Source organism: Oncorhynchus nerka, unplaced genomic scaffold, assembly GCF_034236695.1.
Source record: "Oncorhynchus nerka isolate Pitt River unplaced genomic scaffold, Oner_Uvic_2.0 unplaced_scaffold_2848, whole genome shotgun sequence".
Taxonomy (NCBI): Eukaryota; Metazoa; Chordata; class Actinopteri; order Salmoniformes; family Salmonidae; genus Oncorhynchus; species Oncorhynchus nerka.
Window position 1 is genome coordinate 19,587 of NW_027038451.1, and position 11,518 is coordinate 31,104.

General features: G+C 43.3%; 1 long non-coding RNA gene across 1 annotated transcript; it reads left to right on the forward strand.

Moving 5' to 3' along the window:
• The first annotated feature begins 2,937 nt into the window (after positions 1-2,937).
• On the forward strand, positions 2,938-10,270 carry LOC115118852 (uncharacterized). Its single transcript, XR_003861912.2, has 2 exons — positions 2,938-3,330; positions 8,993-10,270. It is a non-coding gene; the product is annotated as an uncharacterized LOC115118852 (long non-coding RNA).
• The last annotated feature ends 1,248 nt before the right edge of the window (positions 10,271-11,518 follow it).

The window sequence follows — 11,518 nt, forward strand, 5'->3', positions numbered from 1 at the left end:
TTTTGTAAAGTTAATTAATCGATTAATCCATTGTTTGAAAGGGTTACAAATACACTGAAAACATCCAAAATACGTTCTGTATTCCACTACAATCTACAATGCCATGTAAAACAAGATGACATGGAGGTTAAATAAAGTGTGCTTTATCAATGTAACATATTGTGACCTGTCCACTGTGGGGCTACAGGTCAAACAGGGAAATGGTTCACATCGTTGTCTGTATACCGCTGCAATGTACAACGCCATGTAATGGTGAATGTACACTAGATAAATAGCGGTAAATTGCTGTGTGCCGCTTAGGCCGCCCGTTGTGACTCCGTCAAGAATTCAGCAGAGCAAGTTTGTATGAAGGTCTGGTTATTAAATGGGTTCATAGTTCAATAGTAATATCCTCTAAAACACTCTGGTGACAAACTTTGCTGCCCTGTTTCCAATTGTCTACATGGCTGGGAGAACCTATTCAAGTAAGTAAGTAAATAGAAAAAAGCGATGTATTATTAGTTAACTAGCTACAGTCCCTGCCAACTCAAATGAGCTGTTAAATGAGCTCTCTATCCAACTTCAAATACTGTATAGATAGATAGCTGTCACGCCCTGACCTTAGTATTCTTTGTTTTCTTTATTGTTTTGGTTCCGGATCCGCCAGTCTCCCTCCAATCCAGAGGCGCCAGTCTCCCTCCAATCCCGACCATCAGTCCAGTGGCGTCCTCTAGTCCGTGGTCGGCCGTGAGGGTTCCCGCTCCAGAGACATTAAGTAAGGGTGAAGTGGAGCGGGGTCCACGTCCCGAGCCAGAACCGCCACCTCGGAGTCATGCCCACCCACACCCTCCCATATAGGTTTAGGTGTGCGGCCGGGAGTCCACATCTTTGGGGGGGGAGTACTGTCACGCCCTGTATTCTTTGTTTTCTTTATTGTTTTGATTAGGTCAGGTGTGACATGGGTGATGTATGTGTTTTTGTACTATCTAGGGTTTTGTAGGTTTATGGGGTTGTGTACTATCTAAGTGTTTATGTATGTCTATGGTTGCCTAGATTGGTTCTCAATTAGAGGCAGCTGTTTATCGTTGTCTCTGATTGGGAACCACATTTAGGCAGCCATCTTCTTTGGGTATTTCGTGGGTTATTATCTATATCTAGTTGCCTGTGTCTGCACTAGTTTTATATAGCGGCACGTTCGGTTTGTTGTTTTGTATAGTTTGTTAAGTGTTCTTCGTCTTCATTAAAAAGTATGTATTCTAATCACGCTGCGCTTTGGTCTCCTCTTTACGACGAGCGTGACAGATGGCTATCTAATTAAATATCACCAGCTACCTAACTTCATTTTAGCTATCTATATATTTATCACTGTAAAAAAATAACTCTAAATGCATTTGTAGGTAGCTAGCTAACAGCCATGGGGGAGGGGGAAAGGATAGCAGCCCCAACTGTCAGTGAGAGAGGAGGCTATTCTGGATAGGGCAGGTACTTTTGTGTTGTTCCTGTCCCTAGAAGTAAGGACGGAGATAATAGTAACATAATATTCAGTGTGGTGTAATATGACTATAATGAAGTCCTGTGAGGTTCTCTCCCCTTCTCCCTACATCCTCTAGGTTATATCAGCTGTTTAGGTCAACCCCTCCTGCATCTGAACTGACTGGCTACATAGAGGGCACAGCATGATCAAATGTGAGAGGTCACTTGGTCAGGTCAACAGGAATTATTATTAAAGAGATGCCTTACATTGAAATACAGATAGATGCAGTAGTCCCAGAGTTAATGATCCAAGGTCAGTTTTGCATTTCACCTCCTGATTGATGACTAACAATGTTAGAATAAAAACACAAGGCTTAAACATGCTCTCTCTCCATCTGTCTCTCGTCTGCAGGTATGTTTTGATGTGAGAGGATGCCAACCCCAGTCCCATCTTCGCTCACCGGCTTTTAAGATAACATTTGGGCCGACTCGAGACACTATTATGTAATTGTGATGAACTGAGAGAATATTTAGCTGTCTTCCTGCTCCTATGCACATTTATTTGCCAAGGTAGAGTACATTATCAGTGAATATATTAAATGTACAGGCTACAATGTGGGGCTCATGCATGGTAATAACTACATGTATATACGACTTGCATCCTTGGCACAACATGAAATTATATTCTACGCAATCCATAGGCTTCATAAATGTCATTCAGGCTGTTTTGAAGTTGATACAACTGGCTATGATAGCAAGGTTCATAGCTCGGTTCTGAACTAATATGTATACCAAACGTTTGGGTCCATACACAGATTGGCTAGATAGCTAGCTACACATCCATGGGCATAGAGGGATTTTAATCATCCACTGCACAATAAGCAATAACATAGTATTGGGACCTTTTCTGTACATAAGTGGCAATTATTTATTTCAGAAGGAGCCAGCAAAACTAGTGCTCTCGGTCATTGGACACCATTAGACGTGGTTATTCCTGTTGAGTGCCATGGTCTGTTGCTATGGTCCTACATGCATGAAACTATTTATTTGAGACTACAGGTTCCATGTCCTAATATGAAGGCAATATGATGACGGTGGCTAAATGCCAGAGGTGATGAGCCAATAAGAGGAGTTACTGTGACGTAAGAATGACAAATGTATAAAACGTGTGTGCTGGAAGGCAGTTGTCCGGCTCGGCTTTTATTATGAAGTAATAAATAGTCAATTTGAACTCACATGCTCCGGTTTGTGATTTGTGAATTAACTTTATGATAAAAAAAATGCATAATCGTTTGTCTCTACATTAACTAAGATGCGATGGAACGGTTGACAAAAAATGAAATCACAGAAAAAATATATTGACTGAGCGTTACCCTCTCGTCAGAATATGACGATATGTGACGTATAATCTAGTGGACGGAACTCTTCTTTCAGCAGCAGCAACAGTTAGTCAGACACCTCCGTAGCTTGCTAGACAAAATATTTACGGTGTTGTTATTATTCAGCTAGCGGGCTGGTTAAGTTAACATTAGCCTAGCTAGCTAATATCCCCGACCATGCGGTCACTAAGCTACACTCCACCTACTAAAGAAGAGGTGGGTATCACAGTAAAACAAGAAGTAGACGGTGAGGCCATTACTGTGAAAGAAGAAAAAGACGCGTTCAGAGTGGAGGAGGAGGATGTTACAGTAAAAAGAGAGGAGGATGGAGTTTATGGATTGAAAGAGGAAGAGGGGGAGATGACTGTTACATCGAAAAAGGAGGAGGAAACTGGATATCTGGGCCCGGTTTCCCAAACGCATCTTAAGGCGTCCGACCGTTCTAACGCTGAATTTAGCCATACGGTGGTTTTGAGAAACCGTTCCCTGATTAACACGAGTAAGTACCGTCTTAAAAACAGGCACAAACTCAGCAGTTGTTGATCTGATGTTTGGTGTTAAAGCGAAAATTTGCAATTGCTACATCCATATTGTGACTTTAATTATTTATTTCTAGCCATTGATTCTTGAACAATATAACACATGCCCCATGAGCTTAGTTCAACTGTTGTACCTCATCAGATACCCAAATAAGCTTTTTTTTACTCTGTTTAGAAACAATGTAACAACTGCAGACTGCCTGGTTGTGTGGGTTTTTAAACAACAACAAAATGGCTGCCCAGAGGCTTGGTTTGGTAAACAGCTGAGGAAGGGGGAAGAAGAAGTGTAACCACTCTCACATTCATAGAGAAAGCAGCTATTGGAGCAACAACCCAACACCCAGCGACCTCCCGACATCTTGGCGTAACAGTTATAAGGTGTTGGATTGACAGTCACTGGACCCAGGTTTGAGTTCAGCTCAGCGCTACCTCCTGAATTCACTACACTATGAATACAAAGACTGGCCATCCATGACGTCAAAATGATTGTTTAAACAGATTGAGGCTATATACTGTAATTGCTAGTGAAGATTTCCTGTGGGGGAAAATGATTAGAGATGTTGATAAGTCATTGTATAATATTCAGCCATTTTTTTTCATGCCATTCCGTTAAAGGCAAGATATACCTAGATTCAATTACATTCATGAATTTGTTTGAAACCTTTGTTTTAAACTCTCCTCAAAGCTGGTGCCTTGACGGATTTGTAAAAAATGGTTTGTCATGAAACACACTTATTTACATTTATTTAAATGTAACCTTTATTTAACTAGGCAAGTCAGTTCAGAACAAAATCTTATTTACAATGACTGCCTACCCCGGACGACGCTGGGCCAATTGTGCGCCACCCTATGGGACTCCCAATCACAGTCGCCAGATACAGCCTCGATTTGATCCAGGGTGTCTGTAGTGACACCTCAAGCCCTGAGATGCAGTGTCCGCTGCGCCACTGGGAGCCCCAAAATCATGTTCTAGTGTTGTCTCCAACTAAAATACATCTTGGTTAACCAAGAGTCATCTGTAATTTCTACCAATCACCCAATGTGTTTTTATAAAATATATATGTACTGAACGAAATGATGCTTTAAGCACGCTGTTTGATTAAATAAATAAGACACAAATGACTAGAGGGAGCCGGTCATCTATATAATCTGACTAGATGGGAGCCAGTCATCAATATAACCTGACTAGATGGAGCCAGTCATCAATATAACCTGACTAGGAGAGAGCCGGTCATCGACAACCTTTTTTACTCTGCAAGTCAGTTAAGAACACATTCTTATTTTCAATGACGGCTTAGCAACAGTGAGTTAACTGCCATGTTCAGGGGCAGAATGACAGATTTGTACCTTGTCAGCTTGGGGATCCAATCTTGCAACCTTTTCGGTTACTAGTCCAACGCTCTAACCACTAGGCTACGCTGCTGCCCCAACTTAACCAGGAGAACCCTCCGCTGCTGGAATTTGGCCTCTGCCGTTCTGCTCTGAAGTGTTCACGAATAGACTAGTAAACTACAGCAGCAGTCGGCAACCTTTTCCAGTTGGAGTGGCGCATCTTGCGGGCTCCAGGTCTGCGTGGTCTGCCAGGGGCCGTTTCATTTAGTATCCGTCTTGGTCGGCATGGGGAATGATTGTATTTTCCCATAGTATGTTTTACCATAGTTGACTGACTGAAAGGGAGTGTAACTGTATGACTATTATTGATTCTAAACTTTGAACATTGAGATTTTAAAGACATGATCGATCAGACGAGAGTATATAAAGGAGTGAGCTCTGTAGAAAGACCGAGTGGCTGTGGAATGTGCTGGGTGGACGGGAGGAGATCACAGGATTGCTATAAGGGAAGTGGATGGATATCTGTGGATTAGGCGGAGGAGGGGTTGAGGTCAGGTCAGATCCCCTGAAGGAGTTGTAAGAGTTTAGTATCCTGTTACCCTTTTCCTGTCGAACCAGAAGATGTAAGGATTGGAGAGAAGGAGGAGTGTCCAAAGTGGGGTATATACTTGTGATGGTGAGAACGTGTTTGTGTCTGAACTACGGCTGAACGACCCTTTGGGAATATTTTAACTTGGTTAAACTTCTTTATTGTCCGTGAGTTATTTACTCTGAAAAATTAGAACCTAACACTATAATTAGTGTTCCCTGAAGGAGGGAAACGAGGTACAACACCTGTTTGGCCCTACCCCTTCCTGGGTCGGTGAAGAAGGATATTAAACTTAAGGAATAAATCAGAGCCTCACGCCATCACCTGTAGAAGGCGGGGGATTCCAACGAGGTGTGAATTTAATAGTATGTTGTACCTAGTTTATCTCCTTCAGTGAACAGTAGTTATAGACATAACGTTACGCTTTGTCATATGATGAACTTCAATTTAAATACTGGATCTTGCTGTTGGATTGTTTTTTGTATTCTGAAATGCACTCGAACTATGTATCATTTAGTGGCTCCTTATGGTGTGCTTGGAAAACAGTTTTCGTGGGAACAGAAATACTAAATCATTTCAGAGTTTGCTAAATCCAATGGTTTTTAACTGAGAGTCATCTTGTAATCCAAGATGGCATAGCAGTAAGACGTGTTTGTTGGAAATGTTATGTTTTTTTTGTTTTGTAATATATTGCAGAGAGCAAAATCTCTTTTTCCGTTTTTAAATTAAATATATTCTTCCGCAGCCTGCCTCACCTAATGACATAGATCTGCTATTTTTTTGACCGTATACCTAGAATCATCAGAAGCTAACCAGCCAATTAGCTACTAGCTGTTTAGTCATTGTTAGCCACTGCTAGCGGCCTTTATCTTTTTAGCTCAGACACCAGCCGCTTAGCTTAGTCAGTCTAGCTGGCAGCGCGATATCATCCATGAGCATATCGGACTGTTTTTCTCCACTACATCACCATATTCCTGCCATTACACTGGATAATCTCTGACCATTACACTGCTACCGGGAGTGGCCCAGCCCCGAAGATATTTTGAGCAACTTTTTCAGAGAAGTCAGGAACCAATACACACAGTCAGTTAGGAAAGCAAAAGCTAGCTTTTTCAAACAGATATTTGCATCTTGTAGCTCTAACTCTAAAAAGTTTTGGGACACTGTAAAGTCCATGGAGAATAAGAGCACCTCATCCCAGCTGCCCAGTGCACTGAGGCTAGGAAACACTGTCACCACCGATAAATTCACGATAATCGAGAATTTCAAGAAGCATTTCTCTACGGCTGGCCATGCTTTCCTCCTGGCTACCCCAACCCCGGACAACAGCTCCCCACCCCCTGCAGCTACTTGTCCAAACCTCCCCAGCTTCTCCTTCACCCAAATCCAGATAGCTGATGTTCTGAAAGAGTTGCAAAACCTGGACCCGTACAAATCAGCTAGGCTAGACAATCTGGACCCTCTCTTTCTCAAATTATCTGCCGCCATTGTGGCAACCCCTATTACTAGTCTGTTCAACCTCTCTATCGTCAGAAATTCCTAAAGATTGGAACACTTCTGCGGTCATCCCCCTCTTCAAAGGGGGTGACACTCTAGACCCAAACTGTTACAGACCTATATCCATCTTGCCCTGCCTTTCGAAAGTATTCGAAAGCCAAGTTAACAAACAGATCACTGACCATTTTGTATCCCACCGTACCTTCTCCGCTGTGCAATCCGGTTTCCGCACTGGTCACGGGTGCACCTCAGCCACGCTCAAGGTCCTAAACGATATCATAACCGCCATCGATAAGAGACAATACTGTGCCGCCATCTTCATCAACCTGGCCAAGGCTTTCAACTCTTGTCAATCACTGTATTCTTATCGGCAGACTTACCAGCCTTGGTTTCTCAAATGACTGACTCTCCTGGTTCACCAACTACTTCTCAGACAGAGTTCAGTGTGTCAAATCGGAGGGCCTGTTGTCCGGACCTCTGGCAGTCTCTATGGGGGTACCACAGGGTTCAGATCTCTGGCAAACTCTTTTCTCCGTATATACCAACAATGTTGCTCTTGCTGCGGGTGATTCCTTGATCCAGCTTTACGCAGATGACACCATTCTGTATACATGTGCCCCTTCTTTGGGCACTGTTAACAAACCTCCAAACGAGCTTCAATGCCATACAACACTCCTTCCGTGGCCTCCAACTGCTCTTAAACGCTAGTTAAACTAAATGTATGCTCTTCAACCGATCGCTGCCCGTACCCACCCGTCCTGCATCAGTACTCTGGACGGTTCTGACTTAGAATATGTGGACAACTATACATACCTAGGTGTCTGGTTAGACTCTCCTTCCAGACTCATGTTAAACATCTCCAATCCATCTCCCACCACTGCGACCTGTATGCTCTCGTCGGCTGGCCCTCGCTACATATTCGTCTCCAAACCCACTGGCTCCAAGTCATCTATAAGTCTTTGCTAGGCCGCCTTAACTTAGCTCACTGGTCACCATAGCAACACCCACCCATAGCACGTGCTCCAGGAAGTATATCTCATTGGTCATCCCCAAAGCCAACACCTACTTTGGCCGCCTTTCCTTCCAGTTCTCTGCTGCCAATGACTGGAACGAATTGCAAAAATCACTGAAGCTGGAGACTCTCACTCACTAACTTTAAGCATCAGCTATCTGAGCAGTTTACCGATTGCTGCAGCTGTACACAGCCCATCTGTAAATAGCCCATCCAACTGCCTACCTCATCCCTGTGTTTTTATTGACTTTTTTTGCTCTTTTGCACACCAGTATTTCTACTTGCACATCATCTGCACATCCATTACTCCAGTGTTAATTTGTAATTACTTTGCTGCTATGGCCTATTTATTGACTTACCTCCTTACTCCATTTGCACACACTGTATATAGACTTTCTACCGTACCTTTGTTTATCCCAAGTGTATGTAACTGTTGTTTTTTGTCTCACTGCACTGCTTTATCTTGGCCAAGTCGCAGTTGAATATGAGAACTTGTTCTCGACTGGCCTACCTGGTTAAATAAAGATGAAATACAAAAACTGTTACCTTTTATTATTAGCATCACCCAAATGTACACTGTCTAACGAGGTTCTTCAATAATTACACAATTCTTAATACTGTAGCAAACATTATATTAAGCAGGACATTCAAATGAGCCTTACAATTATAATCCAAAGTAGTGTGAAATGTACTCATAAGCATTCTGGAAATGGAGGTTCCTCCCCTGAGTTTTCCCCATTCACATTCAGAATACATTGTGAAAAACTAAAATCTTTGCTCACAATTTTTGCTCCAGGCAGATATACTACATCCATAACTAGCGGTTTCCTCATTAGCAGGGAGGTGTTTCCGCAATCAAATTGTTTGTGCATCGCCTTTGTGCCGCAATTTTATTAAACACTGAAAGGGGCCTATATTGGAGGCCAAAAGTCGTCTGGCACACTGCTTAGAGTTTCAACAACATGAATAACTTATTTCTAGTCTACAATCATCAATGTTACTATTAATGTGAAAACAAGGCAATATATGACTATTCTTGCTCATTTTAAGACAATTGTCAAATAATTTTAACATTCATTACAGATGTCAATTGTTGTACAACATCATGGCTACTCTGTTGGCCTCACCTTTCTTTTACAGTGGCTTTCCGCTGTTGTGTGCCTTTAATAATCTAACTTTGTTGTTCACACAGGAGAGTGGGGACTATCGTGGATCCTCTGGGGAGCCTCAACAACCTCATGATGCTGAAGAGGCAGAGAAGTGTCTCTCCAGATCAAAATACCTCAAGAAACACCTGCAGAGATCCACAGGGAAGAGAACTCACTGCTGCTCTGACTGTGGGAAGAGATTCACCTCATCAGGCATTAAAATTCATCAGAAAACACACACAGGAGAGACATCTTATAGCTGTGGTCAATGTGGAAAGAGTTTTACTTCATCTAGCTATCTGACAGTACACCAGAGAAAACACACAGGAGAGAAACCTTATAGCTGTGATCAATGTGGAAAGAGTTTTACTTCATCTAGCTGTCTGACAGTACACCAGAGAATACACACAGAAGAGAAACCTTATAGCTGTGATCAATGTGGGAAGAGTTTTGCTACAGCTAACCATCTGACAGTGCACCAGAGAATACACACCGGAGAGAAACCTTATAGCTGTGATCAATGTGGGAAGAGTTTTGGTCAATCTGGAAAGCTGACAGTGCACCAGAGAATACACACAGGAGAGAAACCGTATAGCTGTGATCAATGTGGGAAGAGTTTTGCTACATCTAACCATCTGACAGTGCACCAGAGAATACACACAGGAGAGAAACCTTTTGGCTGTGGTCAATGTGGGAAGAGTTTTGCTACATCTAACCGTCAGACAGTGCACCAGAGAATACACACAGGAGAGAAACCGTATAGCTGTGATCAATGTGGGAAGAGTTTTGGTCAGTCTGGAGAGCTGACAGTGCACCAGAGAATACACACAGGAGAGAAACCTTATACCTGTGATCAATGTGGGAAGAGTTTTGCTACATCTAACCATCTGACAATGCACCAGAGAAAACACACAGGCGAGAAACCTTATAGCTGTGTTCAATGTGGGAAAAGATTTGCTGCATTTAACCATCTGACAGTGCACCAGAGAACACACACAGGAGAGAAACCTTGTAGCTGTAGTCAATGTGGGAAGAGATTTGCTGCATCTGGCAATCTGACTCAACACCGGAGAACACACACAGTCTGATCAAATATGAGAAAATACATATATTAAGGAGTTGTTTCATGATTTCAATGAATTGATGTCACAATGTAGAATGTTTTAACATTTTAGTAGGAGTATTTTAAAGATGTCACAATGTAGAAGCCTAAACGTTTGCCCCCTTATAAATTGATTTCAACATGATATGGATATTAGCCTCGGGGGAAATCCAAGCGAAAAATCCCAGCTCTGAAATGGAAGAGTACTATTTATGTGATTTAACAAAAATTGACAAACCAAATAAGAGATCAAATCAAATGTATTTATATAGCCCTTCTTACATCAGCTGATATCTCAAAGTACTGTACAGAAACCCAGCCTAAAACCCCAAACAGCAAGCAATGGAGGTGTAGAAGCACAGTGGCTAGAAAAGCCCAAACCTAGGAAGAGACCTAGAGAGGAACCAGGCTAAGAGTGGTGGCCAGTCCTCTTCTGGCTGTGCCGGGTGGAGATCATGACAGAACATGGCCAAGATGTTCAAATGTTCATAAATGACCAGCATGGTCAAATAATAATAATCACAGTAGTTGTCGAGGGTGCAACAGGTCAGCACATCAGGATCGCCATCGCTCCTGCTGTCTTTAGAGAGTTGAAAACAGCAGGTCTGGGACAGGTAGGACGTCCGGTGAACAGGTCAGGGTTCCATAGCCACCGGCAGAACAGTTGAAACTGGAGAAGCAGCACGGCCAGGTGGACTGGGGACAGCAAGGAGTCATCATGCCAGGTAGTCCTGAGGCATGGTCCTAGGGCTCAGGTCCTCAGAGAGAGAAAGAAAGTGAGAATTAGAGACAGCATACTTAAATTCACACGGGACACCGGATAAGACAGGAGAAGTACTCCAGACATAACAAACTGACCCTAGCCCCCCGACACATAAACTACTGCAGCATAAATTTATGGAGGCTGAGACAGGAGGGGTCGGGAGACACTGTGGCCCCATCCGATGATACCCCCGGACAGGGCCAAACAGGCAGAATATAACCCCAACCACTTTGCCAAAGCACAGCCCCCACACCATTAGAGGGATATCTTCAACCACCAACTTACCATCCTGAGACAAGGCCGAGTATAGCCCACAAAGATCTCCACCACGGCACAACCCAAGGGGGGGCGCCAACCCAGACAGGAAGATCACGTCAGTGACTCAACCCACTCAAGTGACGCACCCCTCCTAGGGGCGGCATGAAATAGCACCAGTAAGCCAGTGACTCAGCCCCGGTAATAGGGTTAGAGGCAGAGAATCCCAGTGGAGAGAGGAACCGGCCAGGCAGAGACAGCAAGGGCGGTTCGTTGCTCCAGAGCCTTTCCGTTCACCTTCACACTCCTGGGCCAGACTACACTCAATCATAGGACCTACTGAAGAGATGAGTCTTCAGTAAAGACTTAAAGGTTGAGACCGAGTCTGCGTCTCACATGAGTAGGCAGACTATTCCATAAAAATCGAGCTCTATAGGAGAAAGCCCTCCA